At 45.1% G+C, this 24,693-nt stretch overlaps 1 protein-coding gene across 3 annotated transcripts in view; it reads right to left on the bottom strand.

Moving 5' to 3' along the window:
* The window catches only part of WSCD1 (WSC domain containing 1), a 248,354-nt gene that overhangs the window by 211,205 nt on the left and 12,456 nt on the right, over positions 1-24,693 (bottom strand). For 2 of the 3 annotated variants that reach the window (XM_005582657.5, XM_045375512.3), the window contains exon 2: positions 8,625-8,711. The exons of the other annotated variant lie outside the window; for it this stretch is intronic. The gene's annotated coding sequence lies outside the window, so the exon portion shown is untranslated. The remainder of the gene's footprint in view (positions 1-8,624; positions 8,712-24,693) is intronic. 3 annotated transcript variants of the gene reach the window in all.

Here is a 24,693-nt window from a genome sequence, read left to right as displayed (position 1 = left end):
ACAATCATCTCCCCTTAGAGCGATAATTAATGAACAATAATCAATTTCCCACACTACAAGAATAATTTTAAAATATAAATTGCTTGCTTAAAATATGTTCATGGCTCCCCAGCTCCCCCATTGCAAATCCAAATCCTCAGCTCTTTCTGGACTGATGTGGCCTCTGACCTGCTTTTTTTTTTCCCCATCACTGCGCCTCGCTCCCTGGGCTCTAATCACAAGATGCAAAAATTAACACTCCCTAAAGCCTCCCCTGTAGATGTTACAAGCATCTACACGTTCCCAGTTCCTAAGACGGTCTTTCTTACTGTCTAGGTAGGGTGGACTCTAACTCAACCTTCAAGTCCCCAGGGGTAGGCAGCAGAATGGCAGAGCCTGCTTACTACATACCAGACATTGTTCTAAGAACTTTATGTGCAGTATTTTTTGTAGTCTACATAATAACCCCGTGAGGTAGGAACCATTTCCATCCCCATTGTCTGGGTAGGGAAATTGAGACGACAAGAGATGAAGTAACTTGCCATACTCAAACACAGAGCACACACACATCCCCTTCCCTTTTACTTTCCTGTCTCTTTCACTCAGGATATGTGTATGATGGTGACGGACAACTCTTTATATCTTCTCTATCCTCACACCATCTATGCCCCTCTCTTCACCTTCTCACTTAACTGAATCTATTTTTCCCTTCCATTGAGAAAATGTTCACTGTTTTTGTGGACTCGTTCAAAAATATTTAAGCACCTAGTACGTCTTCTTGTATGCAGGGTCACTGCTGATACATCTTTGACTTGCAGCATCAAGAATAGACCTTTTTCTAAGCAAGAGTTTGGGAGAAGTTTGTGGGATGCGTGGAGAGACAGATGGATGCATGATGGGTGGATGAAAAGTTGAATAGATGACTGGCTGAGTGGGTGGATGGATAGATGGATGGGTGGGTGGATGGATGGATGGATGGATGGAAGATGGATGGATGGATCATTGGGGGATGGATAGATGGATGGATGCATGGAACATGGATGGATGGTTGGATGGATGGATAGAAGATGGATGGATGGATGGATCATTGGAGGTTGAATAAATGGTTAGGTGGAAGGTGAATGGATGGATGGATGGATGGATGGATGGATGGATGGATGGATGAATGGATGGATCATTGGAGGATGGATAGATAGGTGGATGGAAGATGGATGAATGGATTGATAGATGAATGAATGGATACATGGATGGGTGGATGGATGGAAGATGGATAAGTGAATGAATGGAGAGAGGGATCACCGGAGGATGGATGGGTTAATAAAAGATGGATAGATGAATGGCTGTCTTCATGAAAGTCTAACTTTGTTACATTGATTGGGAAACCAAGTTTTAATGCCCAAGAGCCCCCAGCTGAGCCCTGCCCAACTCCTAGCATATTTGTCCTGTGTTCCAAGAATAGATGGGATTTTTCTCTATTCATTGCCAAGTTCCCACAGTGGCCATTTGTTTTAAGTGTCCAGGGAAGCTCTGTGGTGGTACAATTAGTCCTTGTTAGCAGGCACTGTAACTGGACTGTAATTTCCAGGCTGTTGGATGGTAATTGCACATGAACAGCTCAGCGAGGCTCTGCACCTGTAATGACAAGCAGAGCCTCTTCCCGTCTCCACACTGCTCCAAATGCCAACAAGCAGGTGAGCTCCTGATGCCATATTAGCACACAGTGATTTTCATTACTAAATGACTCCAGGGCTGTCCAAATGAGGAGAGCAATTAGGCTGATCAGGGGAAGACAAAGCATCTCTTGATGAGCATAATGATGACACAGGCAGAATCACTCTGGCCTGGGGCAGAGTGTGAAATCAGAGCCCAGGGCTCTACTGTGGTGCACATCAGCTATGCTCAGTTCCCAGACCCCTCTGCCTACTGCCTGGGCATCCGTCACTGCCCCCAGGACCTCAGCACCCACAGAGAAGAAACAACTAGTATTTCCATATAATTAGAAGAAATTGCATATCCAATACCCCTCACTGAGATTAGCAGTTATGGAGTGGACTCTTTCCAAGAAAAATGTTAGTCATTGAAGAGGAGTTGAATAACTGAGAATTATTTGCTTAAAAGTTCGTGCTCCTTAGCACAGCAATTAAAATCCTCCTTGATCTCATTTCTGCTGCATATTCCAGCCATCAAATTTCACAGCCTTTGCCAACACAACAGGCACTACCATGACTTTAGGTGTTTGCTCACGCTGTTCCATCTGCCTGGAGAGCTCTTCCCCTCATCCACCGAAACCCTGATCAAGTTTCAACCACTGACACCAGCCTAATCACTTAAGGCCTCAGGTCCCCTTCTGGGTTCCTTCTGTACCTTGTGCACCCCTTAAGGCATCTCTGCTTTTCACACTGCACTGTAATTGTTGGTCCACATGTAAGCCTCCCCTATTAGACTGTACCTGTAGCTGTGTCTCTAGTATCCAGCAATTATCCAGGGCAAAGGGCCACAAACTATAGTCTGGGGGCAAAATCCAGCCTATCCTCTGCTTTTGCAAATAAAGTTTCCTTGGGATGCAGCCATACCCATTTGTTTACCTCTTAATCTGGCTGTTTTTGTGCTACAAAGGCACAGTTGAATAGTTCCAACAGAGACCATATGTCCTGGAAAACATAAAGTATTTGCTATCTGGCCCTTTTGTCCCATAAAGGGACAGATTTATGCTATTTTTTCAATCCAGGGTTTGATAGGATTAATGGAGAGACAGATGGATGCATGATGGGTAGATGAAAAGTTTAATAGATGACTGGCTGACTGGGTGGATGGATGGATGGATGGATGAATGGATGGATGGATGGAAGATGGATGGATGGGTAGATGGATGGATGGATGGATGGATCGATTGATCACTGGAGGATGGATGGATGGATGGAAGATGGATGGATGGATGGATGGATGGATGGGTAGAAGATGGATAGATGGAAGATAGATTGATGGATGAATGGACAGATCATTGGAGGATGGATGAATTGTTGGATGGAAGGTGAAAGAATGGATGGATGGTCTAGGATGAGAGATGCCTGAGAGGTGTCCCAGGGCTAACCCTCACTCTACAGTATGACGTTATCTTGAGCAGAGGTGAGAAATGACTCTCCCAAGGTCATATAGCTTGACTGAGGCAGAGCTGGGGCCAGATCATTGGTCTCTTGCCTCCTTGCCCAAATACCACCTCCTAGGGCCTGAGGTTGAGCAGCACTCCTTCCCCTGGACCTGGGAACGAGAAACTTGGAAAATCCAGAGACCAGCACAGATGAAACCCCACGAAAACAGGTCAAAGTTGCCAGGCCTCAGCAGTCACAGGTCCAGGGAAGTCCATTAACAAAGGCTCTGGAGAATAAAAGCCTGTTATGATCAGTAGGAGAAGGCACCCTGGTCTGGACTATGAGAATCTGGACTCTGGTTTACTAAAGACAAGTGAATTTGACTTCTCAAAACCTCAGTTTCCTCATCTGCAGAATGGGGATAAAGACAGCTACCTTACAGGGCGATGGTGCGACATTCCAGAGAGAAAGTCAGAGGTGAGGCATATAAGGAGCCCAGCAAAGGTGCGTTCTCAGGGAAGCTTCCTCTGCGGTGTGGAATTGAAGGAACTCTGCATTAGCTGGTCCCTGCTCCCCGCTCCTTGCACTGTGACCTTCTCACTCTCCTGAGTCCCCGGCTTCTGACCCACCATGTAAGGAGCTTTTCCCACGCAGGTCTGTGTGCCCACCTCAAGGCCAGTGCCCTTCTTGGATCTCTGGGCCTCATCTAACTCAGGCTCAGGGAAGTCTCTGAGTGGAGACGTCCTCGGTGGCACACCTTGCCAGGATTGGGCTGATGGAATCCAGTCAGACTCACTCCTCAAGGCTTTTCCCCTGGAAGATTTCCAGCTCTCACCATGTAGAATGACCTCTGCTCTCCCGAGAATCTTACATACACCTGGGTTCAAATCCTTGGCACTGCTTCTCACTAACTGGATAAATGTGAGTGAGTTATTTAGTCTCTCTGAGCCCCTGGGCAAACAGCTGGGAGCCACACCTGCACCCCCTCTTCCTCCTCCTCCTCCTCCTCCTTATCTCTTTTCTCCCAGCCCTGTTTTTCTTCCTGCCACCCTGATACTGTTCTTCTCCTTCCTGCCCAGCTGCTGAACTGAATGCGAATGGCCCCGGGCCCAGGCCCAGGCTCAGCCGTGGAGCCTTTTCAGGGAATGATGGGTCCAACTCCAAGGGGTTCACTTGGGGGAGAAGACCAGGAGGTGATTCTGCAGGAGCTGATGAGAAGGTCTGGAACTAGCCTTGACGATGAGACCTTGAGATGTCCTGGCCTTCCTCTGAGATTATCTTAGGTGGACGGAGCTGCAATGACCAAAGAGCTGGTCGCCATCCCAGCTTTGGGCCTCGCCTTCCCCTAGTGTCAAGAGTCTGAATTGGACCTTCTGGCTCTAAGATGCTTTCTCATCTCAGCCTGCAGCCATCCCTTACACTCCCACGTGCTGGCTCCTGACGCCCAGTCCAGTGCTCTTGTCTATACTCGCAGCTTCTTTGCCTGGCGTACGATTAGAAGATGAACTTCGTTTGCAGGTCATTTTTACCATAAAGGGGAATTGATAAAGGACAGTCTCCTTCAACCAATCTGCACCCAGGAGATGAACCCACTGGCAAATCCTGACACATAAGCCAAAACTGAGTGTTTCATTCCAGCAGCTGCTGGTGAGGCCTAGCCCCAGCTACCCAGCCCCAGGCTTCAGTCATCTCTGGCCCCTACCCCACTACTTTCTGGGAATGGCTGGCTGGTGACTCCATGAGCAGAACTGCACGGAAGCCTTTAGTTCTACCTCCAGGACCTACATCCAAGGCCCGCCTGCCCTAGGAATCCCTCAGATCCTACTCCCTCAAGAGGGTACCATCTGTGGCTGGCTTCCCCGGCTCTGCCAGCCCTTAGCCCCTCTGCCTCTGATGCTCCAGCCCTTCCTTAAGCCCCTCTTACAGGGAATCCTGGACTTGCTCACCTTCAGCAGGATATACCCTTCCTCCCTCTGCCTTGGGCTCACAGCTTCTCCACGTAAAATCTCTTTGTACTCCAGTTCTTCATGTTCAAGGGTGTGACTCTGCCTGTTCATGAGTGTGTGTGTGACAACTGGGCCCATCTGTGTGCAACCGTGTGCTCATGGAATGTGGACTCTGGGAGCGTGAGGGTCTATGAACATGTGTGTACATGTGAACATGTGTGTACACATGCACCTGTGTTTTCCTGTGCATACATGTATGCATGTGGGCCTCCGTGTGCCCATGTGGGCAAGTCGTGGATACACATATCTTTGTGTTTGTATGGATGAATTTTGTGACTTATAACATCCATGTGTTTCCTGTTATATGTTTTTGTTTATATGCATATATCAGTGTGGTCGGTCAACTGTCAGGTATTCAGATAACCAGGTCATTATATCTGATCATTCAGATTGGGTGCTCCCATTATAACAATCATCTGTAATAGCTAAAAGGTCAAAAACAGCATGACTATGCCTTCCATCTACAGAAATCCTGGTGCACTTCAGAACTCCTTTCCATAGTCTGTGTAACTTGGGCCTCACAAAATGCATATGAGGCTATAATAATGTTCTCCCCATTTTTATGGATGTAGTTTCTGGGGCACAGAGTGTGAAAGGGGCTTTCCCAGGGTTACATAGCAAGTCACCCACTGAGCTAGAAACGGAAGCTGGGGCTCCTGATGCCCAGCCCAGTGGCCTTTAATATGCCTTCTGCTTTTGCTCCCTAGGTATGATTAGAAGGTTAAGGCTACACAAAAATTAACTGGGTGTGGTGGCATGCACCTGTAATCCCAGCTACTAGGGAGGCTGAGGCAGGAGAATTGCTTGAACTTAGGAGGCACAGGCTGCAGCGAGCTGAGATGGTGCCACTGCACTCCAGCCTGGGCAACAGAGCAAGACTGCATCTCAAAAAAAAAAAAAAAAAAAAGGCCGGGCACGGCTCACACCTGTAACACCTGTAATCCCAGCACTTTGGGAGGCCGGGGCGGGCAGATCACGAGGTCAGGAGATTGAGACCATCCTGGCCAACACGATGAAACCCCATCTCTACTAAAAATACAAAAAAATTATCCGGACATGGTGGCGGGCACCTGTAGTCCCAGCTACACGGGTGACTAAGGCAGGAGAATGGTGTGAACCCGGGAGGTGGAGCTTGCAGTGAGCCGAGACTGCACCACTGTACTCCAGCCTGGGTGACAGAGCAAGACTCCGTCTCAAAAAAAAAAAAAAAAGAAAAAGAAAAAGGTTAAGGCTAGTTCAGATACGCACTCTATTCAAGTCATTCAGCCATTAAAAGAAATGCATTGTTAATCTTACTATTATTGAGTTGTAAGTGTTCTTTATATATTTTGGATAAAAGCCCTTTGTCACAAGTATTAATGATGAATATAAAGACTGGAGGGTTTTACTTCATATGCAGTCCAGTTTATTGACTTTTTTTTCCTTTGGTGGTTCGCACTTATTTTGTCTTTTCTAAGAAATCTAATGTCATGAAGATTTTCTATGTTTTTCTTTAAAAGTTTTATAGTTTCAGCTTTTATGTTTAGGTCTATAATCCATTTTGAATTAAGTTTTGTTGTTTGAGATTTATTTTTTTCCATACACATATCTCATTGTTCTAGAACCATTTGCTGAAGAGTTACCTTTCCCTACTGGATTATCCTGGAGCCCTTTTTAGGAATAAATTGACCATGTATATGTGGCCATATATATAAACTGAAGTCTCTATTCTATCCCATTGATCTTTATGTCTGTCTTTACACCAATACTACACTGTCTTGATGATTGCAGCTGGTAGATTAAGACATTAGAGAGCATATGTTCCTCTTTGTACAGTCATGCACTGGGTAATGACGTTTCAGGCAACACACACCAGACTGCGTCTATGCTCTGCCGGTTGTACAAAAGTACAGTACATACAATTATGTACAGTATATAATATTGATGATAATAAATACTATATATTTACTATACTGTACTTCTTTTTTTTTTTTTTTTAGACAGAGTCTCAATCTTGTCGCCCAGGCTGGAGTGCAGTGGCATGATCTTGTCTCACTGCAACCTCTGCCTCCTAGTTTCAAGCAATTCTCCTGCCTCAGCCTCCCGAGTAGGTGGGATTACAGGTGCCTACCACCATACCAGGCTAAGGTTTTTTTTTTTTTTTTTTTTGTATTTTTAGTAGAGATGGAGTTTTTGCCATGTTGGCCAGGCTGGTCTCAAACTCCTGACCTCAGGTGATCCATCTGCCTAGGCCTCCCAAAATGCTGGGATTACAGGCGTGAGCCACCGCACTTGACCTATACTATACTTTTTATAGTTATTTTGGAGTGTACTCCTTTGGCTTACTAAAAAAATTTAACTGTAAAACAGTCTCAGGCAGGCCCTATAAGAGGTGTTCCAGAAGAAGGTATTATTATCATGAAAGACAGCGGCTCCATGTGCGTTACTGGCCCTGAAGACCTTCCAGTGAGACAAGACGTGGATGTGGGGGGCAGTGATATTGAAGACCCTGACCCTCTGTAGGCCTAGCAGGTAATGTGTGTGTTTGTGCCTCAGTTCTTAACAAAAAAGTTTAAAAAGTAAAAATGCATACATACACACATAAATGTTTGAACAGAAAAACACTTTTTTATTAGAATATAAAGAAAAAATCTTCTTGTACAGCTGTACAAGGTATCTGTGTTTTAGTCTGTTATTGAAAAAGAATCAAACAGTTTAAACATTTTTTTAAGTTTATAAAGAAAAATGTTACAGTAAGCTAAGGTTAATTTATCACTCAAAAAAGGAAAATATTTGTCATAAGTGTACAGTGCTTAGAAAGTCTACAGTAGTCGGCTGGGCACAGTGGCTCATGCCTGTAATCCCAGCACTTTGGGAGTCTGAGGCGGGAGGATCACAAGGTCAGGAGTTCGAGACCATCCTGGCCAACATGGTGAAACCCCATCTCTACTGAAAATACAAAAATTAGCTGGGCGTGGTAGTGCGCATCTGTAGTCCCAGCTACTCAGGAGGCTGAGGCAGAAGAATCCCTTGAACCCAGGAGGCAGAGGTTGCAGTGAGCCAAGATCGAGCCACTGCACTCCATCCTGGCAACAGAGCGAGACTTCATCTCAATAAAAAGAATCAAAAAAAAAAAAAAAAAGGTCTACGGTAGTGTAGAGTCATGTCCCAGGACTTCACGTTCCGTCACCACTCACTCACTGATTCACCCAGAACAACTTCCAGTCCTGCATGCTCCGTTCATGATGAATGCCCTGCACAGGTGCACCATTTCTCATCTTTTACTCCACATTTTCACTATACCATTTCTGTGTTTAGATGCACAGATACTCACCATTGTGTTACAACTGCCCACAGCATTCAGTTATAGTAACATGCTGTACAGGTCTGTAGTCGGAGCAACATGCTGTCCCCTATAGCCCAAATGTGTAGTAAGCAATACCATCCAGGTTTATGTAAGTTCACTCTATGATGCTCACGCAACAACAAAATCACCTCACAACACATTTTGCAGAATGCCTCCCATTGTTAAGCAATTCATACTGTGCTTGTTTTTGCAAAACTGTCTTACCTCATCTGGATGCTTTACATGTCCACATAGATTTTTAAACTGGCTTTTTCATCTCCAACTGGGATGATGCTTAAGATTGCACAGGATCTATAAATAAATACGGAGAATGAACACCTTAATAAAATGGGGCTTCCTATACACACACATATGTATCTCTCCGTCTATTTAAAGCTTTGAAATCAGCATTGTACAGGTCTTGCACATCTTTTATTAAGTTTCTTCCTAAGTATTTTATCTTCATTGACTCTATTGAAATGGTATTTTAAAATTTCCACTTTCCAATTCTTGATGCCAGTATACAACGTAATTTTTTTTTTTTTTTTTGAGACAGAGTCTCATTCTGTGGCCCAGACTGGAGTGCAGTGGCACGATCTTGGCTCACTGAAACCTCCACCTCCCAGGTTCAAGTGATTCTTCTGCCTTAGCCTCCTAAGTAGCTGGGATTACAGACACATGCCACCACACCCGGCTAATTTTTGTATTTTTAGTAGACACAAGATTTCACCATGTTGGTCAGGCTGGTCTTGAACTCCTGACCTTGTGATTCACCCACCTCTGTCTCCCTAAGTGCTGGGATTAGAGGAGTGAGCCAACGCACCCAGCCTACAGTGGATTTTAAAAATTTGATTTGCTATCCTGCAATCTTGCTGTTTCGTCTGTTCACACTTAATGTAGTTATTGATGTGGCTGGATTTAAGTTGACCATTTGTTTTTCAGTTTTTCCTGTTGTTCTTTGCTCTTCATTTACCCCTTCACCAGCTTCTTTTAGGTTAATGAAGTATTTCTTAAAATTTCATTTTCTCTTCTCTATTGGCTTTTTAGCTCCAGCTCCTTTTATTAGTTGTTTTACCATACACTCGGGCTCATCATGCACACCCTTAGTCAATTCTGTTTCATTTCCCACAGGATCCTTCACACTTCCCCTTTACTATTTCCCAGTTTACAAATAAAATAATCTTATAACGGTATAATTATATCGTTATATGAACACCCTCCATTCTTTCTGCTATTGTTGCCTATCTTTTGCTTTCCACAGATGTTTTAAATCATGGCTTGAATTATTATTATTATTGATTGAAACTGTCAATTTTCTTTTTTTAAAAATACAATAGAAAAGCAGTTTTGCTCTTTCCTTCCTGGGGATAGCAAGTTTCCATCAGGTTGCATTTCTCTTCAACCTGGAGAACATCCTTTGGCAGTTCTTGCTGTGCAGGTGTACTGCCAACACATTCTCCTAGTTTCCATTTGTCTGAAAATGACTCTATTTCACCTTCATTTTTGAAGTATGTTTTTACTGAATACAAACAGTAAAACATGCTAGGCTAACAGGATTTTTTTCCCTCTTTAATCACTTCAAAGATGTTATTCCTTTGTCTTTTGGCACTGTTTCTGAGAAGTTAGTGGTAGTTCTTATCATTGTTATCCTACATAAAACGTGCCTTTTTTTTCCTCTGGCTCCCTTCAAGATTTTCTCTTTGTTTTCATCAGTTTGAGTATGATATGGGTGGGTATAAATTCATCTTTCTTGAAATTCTCTGAACTTTTTGTATCTGTGAGTCTATATTTATTTTATCCAATTTTCTTTCTCTTTATTTCTTTAAATATTATTTCTGACCCATTTTCACTCATTATTCAGACCTATATTATACGTATATAATATTCTGACATGTACAATCTGCTATTTCAGACCTATATTCTCCTTCTGCAACTTCTATTGCATATATGTCAGATTGTTTGACCTTATCTCATGAATTTCTGAAGCTTTGTTCATTTTCTTCATCTTTTTCCTGTCTGCTCTGCTGTGATTGGATCATTTCTAGTGACCCATCTTCAAATTTATTTATTCATTCTCTGTCCTCTCTAATCTACTATGAAGCCCATCCGGTGCATTTTTTAAAAATTTCAGTTATTATAGTTTTCAATTCTAGAGTTTCCATTTGGTTCCATTCTCTGCTGAGATTCCCTATTGATTCATTAAGACTATTTTCCTTTAAGCCTTTGAACATATTTATAAAGCTGCTTTAAAGTCTTTGCCTGGCTAAATCTAAGACCCGGGTCATCTCAGGGTAAGTTTCTCTTGGTGGGTTTTTTCCTTGACTAGAAGTCACATTTTCCCATTTATTTGTGAATGAATTCCTGGCTCACAGGCTGTTTCCAGTCTTGGTACACTGAGGATCGCAGAGTTTCAGCCCCCGCACATCAGTATCTCTGTTTCATTTCTAGTCTATAGAAACTATTCTGATTTTTAATATGGCCAATCCTATCAAAAACAAGACCAAATGATATTTGTGCTTGCATGACATCTACGTTTGGATTATTTGCATGTGATTGAAGCGGAGCAGGGCGACTTCAGCACGTGCCCACTCCACTGAGACAAGAAGTCAGAAGCATTTCTTAATACTTGGAGCTATTAACAGAAAACAGCATGAGCTGTTTAGAGTTAGAGTTACTCTCACTGCAAGCACTTAAGGAAAGCCTCTAGGTCTATTGTGGGGAGTGCTACGGAGGGAATTCCTCCCTGATGGGGGGCTGGAGCAGATGAACCCTGTTTTGACTTGTCCAAACATATCACCTTTCAAGTATGAAAGTGTCCAGCACAGAGCTGGCACCTGATAGATGCTTTTAAAGTGTGTACTGGGATTATGATAGCCAAGTTCAGCTCCTCACGGCCCAGTATGGTGTGGTCTCTCCTCTGGGTGATATTTACCTTTAAGCAGCAGAACTTCAATCCCAGTGCCCAGGCCTGAAAATTGCTCCCACCATTTCAGAATAGAAAAGAAAATGTTTCTCAGCTGAAAACCACATTTGCTGGTTATGAAAATGATTCAGAGCATTTTTTTTCACATTTCTGTATTGATTCCCAGCCTTCTTGTTTTATTGTACAATAACAGGCCCCGGGATGGAGAATATATTACTGCACACACGTAAAAGAATCTCTTCCCAGGGAATTGTCTGCATACCAAGTGCTGTGCTTGACGCAGATTTTTTAGTTTAAAACAAAGGCAGCAGGCTGCCAAGAGAGCATCCGGGCTCTCTTTCTCTGTGGCTGGTACACCCGAGCTCAGAAAGCCCAAATGGACCTCACGTGAGGTCTGGCTTCACGCCTAACCACAGTAGGGCTGGCTGTGAGTGGCCTCCGCCCAAGCCCAGCCCTGGGGAGGAACACGTGTGCCTCCGAGCTGATTGGAGCCAATGGGCTGTTATTGTCATCACCACCTAATGGGACTCATCTGTCCACTCCACACTCCTCCACCTAATACTGCAGGCCCTAGGGAGGGGTCCTAAATGTCCTAGGGGTGAAACTCACATTCCCCCTCCCAGCACAACTAAATGACTGAGTAATGGCTCCATCAGTGGCCATCTGATTCGTCTGATCCCAAGGCGAGGAATACACAGGCCGGCCGTGTGTGCGGGGCCATGTGCAGGGATCTCCATCCATCTCTGTCTCCCAGGATACCCACGTTCATTCGTCAGTCCCTGACAGGAGCTGCTAGTCAGTGGCAAAGTGAGCAACAGTGAACGGCCTCTTGGTTCTGTACAACACCCAGTGTGCAAGACCCAGCTCCCTGCCTGTCTCCTGCCCACAGGGAAGTATAGTGGGTTCAGCCAAGCAAGGTGTGGGTCTTTGGGTGAAAGAATATGAAGCATGGGTTTCAAAAAGGGGAGGGGCCTGGAAACTTGAGCGACAGAGGAGGCCATGCTGAGGGAGGAGACGGCAAGGAGAATTCCCTGAGAGCAAGACACATCTACAGTCTGACTCGTGCTGCAAAAGGGTCTAATTGCCCCGGTCACGGGTCAGGCAGCCCACAGCCCCTCCCCTAGCCACTGGGCCAAGGCGATGCTGAGACGGAGAAGGAAGCGCACGCAGTCAGTCCTCCCCTGTTTGTTCTGCAGAGATGAGCACATTGGACCCAGCGCATGAACCCCAACTGCTCCCTGCCTTCAGCCAACATCCCCAGGAGCCCACTGTCGTAGCCAGCCGTGGGATAGTGCTGAGCACCACTGCCCCAAGAGACAACGATTTGGCTGCTTTGATGAAGGGTTGCCCCCTGCCCTCCAGAGACCAATAAAGCCTTGCTCCCTGGCCCCTTTCCAAACTTCCCTCAAGGGAGCTGCCTGCGGTCTTTCTGCAGCAGCAGAAAACCTGCTCTGCCGTGTCTTTTCTCAATACGGAATCCCCTTTGAGGAAAGGGCCTTAAGGCTGGCCCAGGCTGAGCAGAGACAAGATCAACCCTGATCACCCCTGACTGTGAGCACTCAGGTAAAAGATGAAATGGTGCCTTGATCACCCAGGTTTGCTTCTCTGTGCTTTGGGGAATCCTGGTGGGATTGAGCATCATCCAGAAGCAAAAGGGGTGAAATGACTCCACAGCCAGAAAGATACATAGGCTCCGGTGTACAAATAGCAACTGAGCCTCAGTTTTCCTTGCACGTAAAATGGGGATAATCCTTTCCCCCATGCAATTGTTCTCAAGATCTAGAGAACTCACAAAAGTGCCTAGCACAGTACTGGTCACAGAGAGGGCAGGCAGAACCATGTGGGACTGGAAAGGATCCCGGAGCAGGTTAATTTCTAGCCAGGGCCCAGCTTTCCTCCAGGAGGCTGGAGCCTGTTGGATAAGGATCTATCTAGCAGGAAGGATCACTTGCTCTCAAGTCTTGACAGGTTTGGTTTGCTTAGAAGTGAATCAGGAGACAGGCTGGACGTGGTGACTTACGCCTGTATTCCCAGCACTATGGGAGGCCGAGGTGGGTGGATCACGAGGTCAGGAGATCGAAACCATCCTGGCTAACACGGTGAAACCCCGTCTCTACTAAAAATACATAAACAAAATCAGCCGGGCATAGTGGCAGGCGCCCGTAGTCCCAGCTACTTGGGAGGCTGAGCCGGGAGAATGGCATGAACCCAGGAGGTGGAGCTTGCAGTGAGCCGAGATTTTGCCACTGCACTCCAGCCTGGGTGACAGAGTGAGACTTTGTCTCAAAAAAAAAAAAAAAAAAAGTTAATCAGGAGACAGACCAAAGGAGGCAAGAGACTGGCTGAATCCGGGAGCAGGCCTCTTAGCTACACGTAGAACAAGAGTGTCCCCTGGAAGTAGATTTGTCCTGATCCTGACCCCCATGAAGCCTAGCCTGTCCCCAGGCCAAGATGCAGCCGGAGGCACTCGTTGACTGAGCTTGGCCCCCATTCCCGTTTCTGACCTTCAGCTGACATCTTACCCTGGGCACAACTGAACCCTAATCCCAGTCATGTATCTGCCCATTTAATTCCCCAAATCTACTTCTGACCCCATTGGGCCTGGATGAGAACGTGGACAATTCCGTGAAGCCCCTTTCTTGTCGTGGAGGAGACAGGTGTAAACATTGTAAAAACCCAGAAGTCCTTGTCCCCCAACATTTCACAATCCCACATGCCAGAGGGCGGAAGTGTCAGTGACAACCCCACTCTGTTCCCTTATTATCTTCCATCTCATAGCTTCCATAGATATTTGTTTATTCACAATTAAAGTAAGAAAAACAGCCCATCTGAAAGAGGATGGCAGACCCCACCTGTGGCCCTGAGATTAGAACCCACAGGCTTCAGTGCACTGCCCTGTCCCATCCTTCTAGATGAAGACCCCCTACCCACCCACCAATGTCACTAGAGATCCCCTGGACACAGAGGACACTTCAGGGCACCTTCATGGACACTCCATTGTGGATGTGCTTCTCTTCTGACTTGGTCACCATTTGTAATCCCTCTCTATCCGCTTCAGCCTCCACCCAACCCTTACCAGCAAGGCACTCTGAACGTGGAGGTAACTCCACGCCTCTCTCCCTGCCAGGGAGAGTCAGACACTAGATGCCTATGGATCTCTCCTGTTCCATTGGCCATATTCAGTATCCCAGCCATCTCTGGCAGGGCCAGGCTGGTGACCTAGGCCTTCACGGACTGGACTCTCCAATCGGCATCTGTGTCTGAGTCGGCCAAGCTGGCACAAGCCCTCCTGGAGTGTGGGGATGGGAGGAAGTACCTCTGTCCTTAGTCCAACTTCTGTTGGGTGAAGAGACAACTGAGTTGGATGTCAAGCGTGCCTCTCCCAAAGACACAAGAGATGACCAAGGGACCCAGTGTGGGGACTCAAGGAGAGGCTAGAACCACAGTTGGGTCTCAAAGTCAGGACCAGGAGCTGACAGAAATAGGATAAGAGTGAGAGCAGGCTGGTGATAAGAAGAGCGAGATGCTTGCCACGACCATAAGAGGTGCAGGAGCCCCGGGATAGGCCTGGCACCTGCCGATGATTCCTGGGCCCCAGTGTGTGTGCTTGGGAGTGACTGTTTCAGGGCCAGCTCACAGGCTGTCAGGACTATCAGGCTCTCCCAGAGGGCCACAGCTTCAGGCTCCCTTAAGATCCTCGGGAAGCACCTGACTTTACAGCTCCCCCTTTTCTTTACAGAGAAAACCTGAATCCAAATAAGGTTTCACACCACACTTCTCCCAAATTCCAAATTCCTGCATCCAACTGCCTACCTAACATCTCTACTCAGAGGCCTGAGAATCACCTCACACCCAGCAGATCCAAAACTGCGCTGACATCCCACTCCCCAAGCCCATTCCTCCCACACCCTTCTTCATCTCCAGCCTTCCGGATGCCCCAGCCAAAAACTTAGAGTCATCTTCTTTCTCCTTCTTTCTCTTAGACCCCAGACTCTCTCAGCAAATCTCATCAATTCTATCTTCAAACTACATCCAGAAGGCTGGGTGCGGTGGCTCACACCTGTAATCCCAGCACTTTGGGAGGCCAAGGCGGGCAGATCATCTGAGGTCAGAAGTTCGAGACCAGCCTGGCTAACATGGTGTAACCCTGTCTGTAGTAAAAATACATAAATTAGCAGGGTGTGGTGGCGGGCACCTGTAATGCCAGCGACTCGGGAAGATGAGACCGGAGAATTATTTGAACTAGGGAGGTGGAGGTTGCAGTGAGCTGAGATTGCATCGCTGCCCTCCAGCCTGGGTTATAGACTGAGACTCCATCTCAAAAAAAAAAAAAAAAAAAACATCCAGGACCTGTGCATGTCTCGCTGCTACATTTCGATTGCTGCAGTCCCAGCCATCACCTCTTGCCTCCTACTGGTCTCCATACATGCGCCTTTGCTGCACCATAGTCCAGTCTCCACACAGCATTTGGAACAAAAATCAGGCAGTGGGCTCCTTTGCTCTGACCCTCCTAGGACGCCACTTCGCTCAGCGAGAAAGCCAGGGTCTTTACAATGGACTTCAAGACTCCATGACCTGGCGCTCAGCCACCTCTCTGACCCTTGCTACTGCCACTGCCGCCTTCCTTTCTCCTGCACCAGCTATGCCAGCCTCTCCTATGCAGGGACTGGATGTGGAGTTTTCCTTCAATCTGGCTCACTCCTCTTCCAGATATCCACACAGCTAACCCCCTCTTGCCTTCCTCAAGACTGTGTTCAAATGAACCCCTTTTTTTTTGAGAGAAAGGGTCTTCTTCTGTCGCCCAGGCTGGAGTGCAATGGTGAGATCTCGGCTCACTACAACCTCTGCCTCCCAGGTTCAAGCCATTCTCCTGCCTCAGCCTCCCGAGTAGCTGGGATTACAGGCGCCCACCACCATGCCTGGCTAATTTTTATATTTTTAGTAGAGAAGGGGTTTCACCATGTTGGCCAGACTGGTCTTGAACGCTGGGAGCAGTGACTGATGCCTGTAATCCCACCACTTTGAGAGGCTGAGGTGGGCGGGTCAAATGTCACCCTCTCAAAGACGTCTCCCTTGGCCAACTTCACTTGCAAGTCAAAACACTCCCGCCCCCAACCTCTCGCCACTTCTGATACCCCTTTGCGCTGTCCAACTCTCTTTTTCCCCTAAGCACCTGGCATTCTAGTATATGACATGATTTATTTATGTATTATGTTTAGCCATTGTTGTCCATCTCCTCCAATAGAATGTAAGCTCATGAGGCAGGAAGCCTTTTCACCGACAAATCCAAGCGCCTGGCACATAGCAGATGTTTAATAAACGTTTATTATTCAATAATGAACCAGCATGTGCCCTAGAGTCAAACAAACTCACGTTCACATCCTGTCTCTGCAATGTGTGACTCTGTGACTGTGGCTCAGGCACTTCCTGCCTCTGATCTTCCATTTAGCTTTCCCACCTGTGGAATGGGGATTGTGGTATCTACTGCCCCCGGCCTGTTGTGAGGACCCACTGAGAGAATGCACGTGATGAGCGGAAGCTGTTGTTGCCGCGATGGTGGCTGATGAACGCCCACCACGCTCAGCATGACGCACGGCTGCGGTTGCACCCACAGCACTCAGGCAGCTTTCAGAGGGGCTCGGCTGGTGCCCGGATAGAAAGCATTCAGGGCTCTGCAGGGGCATCTGCAGCGTCTGTGAAGTGCTGCCAGAAAGGAAATGGAAAGTTTAGACATCACAGGCTGCAATTCCAGTGCACGAGGCTAGACTCTGAGGCTGGCGTTCAGAGGCACCGTTTCCACATGGATGGACTCTCACAGAGAGGACGTGATTCTAATCAGCTCAAGAAACACAAAGCCCATCTATCTTCCATTGTTTAAGGAAAGAACTCATCTTGGGAGTGGGGCTGTGGAGGTGGTGAAGAGAGTAAAGCCGGAACAGATTTAAATGATAAAAAGCAATTGAACAAGAGAGCACAGGGGCCCCAGACGCCACTGGTCATCATAATTGCACGTGTGCCCTTCTCAGCAGTGGGAACGTGGGGTAAAGGTAAAACTCGTCACGACGACAGCCTTCACCGATTACAAAACACTTCCATATCCATTGTCTCATTTAATTTTCATAAAACCCATTCAGGTTTGGCATTATTCACTCTATGTATTAGGTGAGAAGACTGGGAATCACCCACACTGCGTAAATGACCTTCAACATGATACAGAATCTTCCATTCGCTTGTTCACTATACTATATATTTCTGTATTTCTTTTTTTTTCTTTTTTTTTGAGACGGAATCTCACTGTGTCCCCCAAGCTAGAGTGCAATGGTGCCATCTCGGCTCACTGCAACCCCCCGGGTTCAAGCGATTCTCCCACCTCAGTCTCCCTAGTAGCTGGGACTACAGGCGCACACCACCACGCCCAGCTACTTTTTTTATTTTTTAGTAGAGATGAGGTTTCACCATGTTGGCCAGGCTGGTCTTGAACTCCTGACCTCAGGTGATCCACCCACCTCAGCCTCCCAAAGTGCTGGAATTACAGGCGTGAGCCACCATGCCCAGCCTCTGTATTTCTTTTTAAACTATCTATTGATGAATAGTATCCATACAGAAAACCACACAAATATAAGATGGATTTTCACTAGGGGAACATACCCACATTGCAAAATAAAAGAACATTGTCAAAAACCCAGAAGCCCCCCTCCTCCCCAGCCATGCTTCTTCCCAGGCACAGCCCTCCTTCTCCCCAAAGGTCACCTGACCTCTGTCCCCATCGATTAGCTCTGTCTGTGCTTTAACACTCTGCAAACACAATCATTCCAGATGTATTCTTTTGCTCAACATCACGCTTGCCATGTGTGTTGTCATATGTGGCTGTGTATGTTGTCATAGCTGGAGTTCATTCATTCATAGCTGTTTTCATAGCTGGATCATTCATTCATGTTCATACAACCGTGTCCATTCATTCATAGCTATTTTCATAGCTAGATCATTCATTCATGCTCATACAGCCATGTTCATTCATCCATAGTTGTTTTCACAGCTGGATCATTCATTCATGTTCATACAGCCATGTCCATTCATCCATAGTTGTTTTCATAGCTGGATCATTCATTCATGTTCATACAGCCATGTCCATTCATCCGTAGTTGTTTTCATAGCTGGATCATTCATTCATGTTCATACAGCCATGTCCATTCATCCGTAGTGTTTTCATAGCTGGATCATTCATTCATGTTCATACAGCCATGTCCATTCATCCATAGTTGTTTTCATAGCTGGATCATTCATTCATGTTCATACAACCATGTCCATTCATCCATAGTTGTTTTCATAGCTGGATCATTCATTCATGTTCATACAACCATGTTCATTCATACGTAGTTGTTTTCATAGCTGGATCATTCATCCATGTTCATACAGACATGTTCATTCATTCCATGGCTGTATATTCCATCGTCCAAATACAACAAAATTAATGTATCATTCGAGTAAGTTGGTTATATACATCTAGCAGTGGACTTTCTGTGTCATCATGTGTGTACACTTTGTTTAAATTTTGTGTTCCAAGTAGTTTGGAAAGTAGTGATACAGCTCTGATGAGTGGAGCAACACCAAGGTTCTTCGTTTTGAGTTGAATTGTTAAAAACGACTCCCACACACGTGGAGTGGTTTTAAGGAGCAGAGAGTTTACAGAAAGAAAGAAGGGAGAAGAAAGAAGGAAGAAGCTCCCCCGTGCAGAGACAGAGGGAGGGGGCTCCAAAGCCGAGGAAGGAGACCCCATGTGCCACGGATACTAGCCAGTTTTATGAGGAGGCTGGAGGAGATGGTGTCTGATTTGCACAGGGTTCAGGGGATTGGTTTGAGTAGGCATGTCATTCTCATAGCCTGTGAAAAAACTGGCCCTCCCACTCTAGCCTTGTAATATGCAAATGTAGGGCTCCGTGATGTTCTACACACGTGGGGATATGTAGGGGTGGCCTTGCTACCAGGCACATGTGGTGGCAAGGAAGAAGATGGTGGAATCCCCATGTTTGGGTGGACCCGGTTTCTAATGTCTAGTATTTGCATATTAAAAGTTACTGGCCCGGGTCTAAGAGCCAGGGCTTTTCTGCTAGACCAGAAACATCTCTGGGCCTAGCGTGGTGGCTCATGCCCGTAGTCCCAGCTACTCGGGAGGCTGAGGCAGGAGAATGGCGCCAACCTGGGAGGTAGAGCTTGCAGTGAGCGGAGATCTCACCACTGCACTCCAGCCTGGGCGACAGAGCGAGACTCCGTCTGGGTCTCAAAAAAAAAAAAGAAAGAAAGAAAGAAAGAGACAAGAAACGTCTCTAGAACTGCTTTAAAAATGAAAATTTTCCAAGGACCGCTTTTCCTCCCTATCTGCCTGAAATAATTTCTTAATAACTCCTACCACACTCCCCTGCAGGGAGATGCAAACTCCTACCATGTGGAATGCTACTGTTCCAGAGTAGTTGTACAAATATACACTTGCACCAATGTAGAAAAGTTCCAGTTGCTCCACATCTTCAACAACACTTTATATCCTCAGTCCTTAACTTTTAGCCATTCTGGTGGATGCGTAAAAGATCTCAGCTGTGGTTTTGATTTGTAGCTCCTTGACTAAACAGGGTGAGGTCCTTTTCCAATGCTTATTGGCCATCTGGATTGCCTTATTTGTGAGGTGGCTGTCCCAGTGTTATAGTCGTTTTTTCATTGTCTTTTTTTCTGATTGATTCGTATGAGTTATTTATATTTTCTGAAAATGAATCCTTTGTTGGACATATAAGCTTCAGATATGAGGGCTGAGAAGGCTTTCATTTTACCAGATGGCTAGAGAATTGTTTCAGAAAATTATACCTTTACTGTGAATGAAATTCTTCCATGTACTTGGGTCTATTTCTGGAATCTCTATTGCTTTCATCCACCTGTGTGTTTCTTCTCCAGTATTAAACTGCTTTATTGCTGAGTTTCAGATGTTTTGGTATCTTATCAAGCTGGTCCCATGTCAGTAGTTTTTTCCCTCAGAATTTGCTCAGTTATTTTTTATAGTTTTTTGTCCAGATGAACTTAGGTTTTATTTCATCAGATTCCAAAAGGAGAAAAATCCTGTGAAATTTTAATCAGAATTTCATTTCTCAGTTAAATTTGAGACCACACTCATCTCTGTTAGGGCGAATATTCCTCTCTAGAGCCAGGTCCAGAGAGTTTGAAGCAGTCTTTTCTGTATGCCTCTCAAAAGAGAGTAAAAGGGGTAATGATCTTCAAAAGGGTAATGAGCCGGGCGCGGTGGCTCAAGCCTGTAATCCCAGCACTTTGGGAGGCCGAGACGGGCGGATCACAAGGTCAGGAGATCGAGACCATCCTGGCTAACACGGTGAAACCCCCGTCTCTACTAAAAAATACAAAAAACTAGCCGGGCGAGGTGGCGGGCGCCTGTAGTCCCAGCTACTCCGGAGGCTGAGGCAGGAGAATGGCGTGAACCCGGGAGGCGGAGTTTGCAGTGAGCTGAGATCCAGCCACTGCACTCCAGCCTGGGCGACAGAGTTAGACTCAGTCTCAAAAAAAAAAAACCAAAAAAACAAAACAAAAAAAAACAAAAAAAAACAAAAGGGTAATGATCAGCTCAAGCTACCCACATTTTGTACGCTTTTTTAGATTTTCCATAATATTGTCTAACTGGCTATTTTTAGCATACAGCAAAACTGTTGGTCTTGACTATTAATGTTGAAATCCACCACCTCACTGAATTCTTCTATTGTTTCTACTGACAGTTTGTCAGCCTGCTCTTGGAATCAGCAAGTATATGGTCACATTATTTGTGAATCACAACACTGGACCTCCTCCTTTTCAATATTTTTGTCTCTTGTCTAATCTCATTGACTTATGCTGTGAGAACAACGTAAACTCCACAGTGAGGTTACCCACGAGGCCACAGAAGGAACTGTGAACATAAACCAGCAAAACTGAGAGGATAAAGGTGAGGCTTCTCAACCTCAACATGACTGACATCTTGGGCCAGATAATTTCTTATTGTCGGGGGCTGTCCTGTACGTTGAGGGATATTTAGAAGCATCCTTGGCTGCTACCCACTAGATGCCAATAACACTGCCCCCAAGTTGTGAAACCATAAATGTCTCTAGACATTTCCAAATGTCTCTTGGGAGGGAAAATCACCTAGAGTTGAAAACCACTGTTCTAAGGGAAAGTAGCTGGCTCCCTTCCCCCTGAGCTGATTTTGAGCAAATCACCACAGGGCATCTGTCTTCTCTGTTCTCTTCATTTCAGAGTCCCCAGGGCTATCAGCCCTTTTATCTTCACCTTTATTCCACCCCTCTTTGACCTCAGACTCAAGAAATCTAGGATTTTTCCCAGCCATCCTTTGCAGATGCTGTTCTCATCTTGCATGCCCTGAATTTAATGAGGATGCTTCTCGCCTTCCACCATGGTTTTGATTTGAGCTAAACTTTTTAAGCGGTGCTAAGAAAATACCAGTATGAATCAGTTAGCCTGTTTTTAGTTGCACGTAACAGAAAACCAATTCAAATTGGCCTACAAAATAAAGATGATTTATTAGCTTGCATAAAAATAGCCCAGTGGTAGTTAAGTTTCAGGTGCAGCTTGACTGGGGCTCCAGTTTCATGTCCCTGTGACTCTCTGAGCTCCGGCCTCTTCTGCATGCTGGCTCTGTTGTCTGGCTGGCTTTCCTCTTAGAAAACGACAATGGCTGCCCTGTTCCAGACCTAACATTTGCACACCATATAACCCAGAAAAAAAATAACGCTTCTCTTCTTCAAAGCTTTGAAGGCAAAAAAAAAAAAAAAAAAGTCCTGGTATTTACTCTGATTAGAACATCCTAAGACTCTTTGTTTACAACAGTCTTAGTGATTGTTTATACCAATCACTAAGAAAGAAAATATCTTGCTGAGCTATTGTCCATCCTTAACTACTCACCGTGGCAGTGGAACTCCACTAACCAACTTGGGGCTCAGAGAAGGGGTGGAGGTCGATTCAACCCAAACCTTTGTATACTTGTAACGGGGGAGGGAGGGATGACAGTGGGAAGTGCACCATCTATTCCCATTATGTAAGGTTAGTTCGTTGGTTTGTGTTAAATTAGTGGTGAATATTGAATTCAGTTAAAATTCCTTTTGGCGTCCATTGAGTTGATCCTCTGGTGTTTTCCCCCTGTGATACATTAATAAAATGTATTATATTAATAGATGACATAATTTTGAATGGCCTTTAATTTGGAGGAAGAATCCCCTTGAATGTGGTGTTTTAGTCCTTTAATATGCTATGGAAATTTCTACCATCAATTTAAATGGTTCTTTATGGTGGTTGTGACATTGGTCTAAAGTTTTGTGTTTTTGTGCTAACTTTGTCAAATTTTGGTATGCTGGTTTTATAAAAAGATTTGGAAGACATCCTTGCTTCTCTAGGTTCTGGAAGGGTTTAAATAGTATCAGAATCATCTGTTACTTGAACTTTTGTAAGAATTTACCTTTGAGACCATCTGGATCTGGCACTTTTGTGGAGAGGTAGCTTTTTTATAACTTTCTCAATTTCTTCCATTGTTTTTGCTCTACTTAGGCTTCCCACCTCTTATGGGGCCGATTTTGGTCATTTAGAGTTCCTAGAAAATATCTATCTCACGCATTTTGTCAAATTTACTTTGACTAAATTTTTTGTTAAGTTTTCCTGTTCTATTCAATTTCTTTTGGATCTGTGGTGTTTTCTCTTGTTTGTTTCTAAAGCAGTGGATTTGAACCATCTCCAAATTATTTCTCAATTTTATTGTGTTTTCCCCCATAAACTTCTTGAATTTATTTATCTCAAATAAATTCATTCTTGGATTTATTTATCTCAAATAAATTCATTCTTGGATTTATTTATCTCAAATAAATTCATTCTTGGATTTATTTATCTCAAATAAATTCATTCTTGGATTTATTTATCTCAAATAAATTCATTCTTGGATTTATTTATTAGCTCTATCATTTTTATTTTATAAATTAATCAATACCTGTTTTCAAATTTTTTTGCATTGATTCAATTGATCTCTTTTAACTTTTCATATTGGATGTTTAATTCGTTTTATTTTTTTCTTGCATAATGTGGTCTGTAATATTGCAAGATCTGATTGAATAAACAAGAAATTCTAAGGCCAGGCATGGTGCCTCACACGTGTAATCCTAACACTTTCAGGAGGACAGCTTAAGGCTGGGAGTTTGAGACCAGCCTGCGCAACACAGTGACACTCCATCTCTACAAAAAGTTAAAAATAAATAAAATATAAAATAAAATAAGATAAAAAATATTCCAGTTCTCAGACACCAAAGTAAGATGAGAGACGGATCACCATGCTGAGTATTTAAAGGAGGTAGCCTAGAACTAGTTAGGTGAATGATCACGATAAGGATACAACAGGATTGAATGATGAGCCTTAGAATACATTTTTGGAGGAGCATTTATTTGTAGAGAGCTATGCTTTAAGTCAGACCCCACTCTGAAGGGTGGCAAGAACAATGCAGTCTCCTGACCCCAAGCTAGTGAGATGGTTAGAAGAAAGTATGGGGGTTCTATATGGTTGGGGGCACACAGAACAGGTGACTGACCCGCTCCTGAGAAAGCTCATACAGCCTGTGGCAACAGGGGTAGAGGTCTGCCCCTAGGTAGCCACAGCACTCCCATCCCATGGGCACTGAAGATGAGGGATCCTCAGGAGGCCAGGCAAAGACAAGGCTGTGCCCCAGGAACAAGACTGGCAGGAGACCAGTGGAGAAATCTCCAAAGAAATCAGGCAGGTGCTCTAAGAAAGAGTTAACTTTGACCACATTTCAGGTACAAAACTTGGGAAGTCACCTTAGGGAAGTTCTAGTCCAGAAAGAGTTTTCTGTACCACATTCTTTCTCCTTCTTTCCCTCAGCTTGAACCCAAAATGAGTAGGAAGTGGGGGTGGGAAGGGAGATGTCAGAAACACTCTTAATCACGGGTGCGGTGGCTCACGCCTGTAATCCCAGCACTTTGGGAGGCCGAGGTGGGTAGATCACCTGAGGTCAGGAGATCGAGGCCATCCTGCTAACATGGTGAAACCCCATCTCTACTAAAAATACAAAAAAAAAAAAAAAAAAAATTAGGCAGGCGTGGTGGCAAGCGCCTGTAGTCCCAGCTACTCAGGAGGCTGAGGTGGGAGAATGGCATGAACCCAGGAGGCAGAGCTTGCAATGAGCCGAGATCATGCTACTGCACTCCAGCCTGGGTGACAGAGCAAGACTCCTTCTCAAAAAAGAAAAAAAAAAAAAAAGTATGTTTGTGCTCCAAAGTGATGATATCAAATTTTTTAACTACCTGAGAGTTATCAGAAAAGTAATGAGT

The sequence above is a fragment of the Macaca fascicularis genome, chromosome 16 (genome assembly GCF_037993035.2).
Source record: "Macaca fascicularis isolate 582-1 chromosome 16, T2T-MFA8v1.1".
In the NCBI taxonomy this organism is placed as follows: domain Eukaryota; kingdom Metazoa; phylum Chordata; class Mammalia; order Primates; family Cercopithecidae; genus Macaca; species Macaca fascicularis.
Note: the sequence above shows the minus strand (reverse complement) of the source record. Positions and strands in the feature narration are given on the sequence as shown.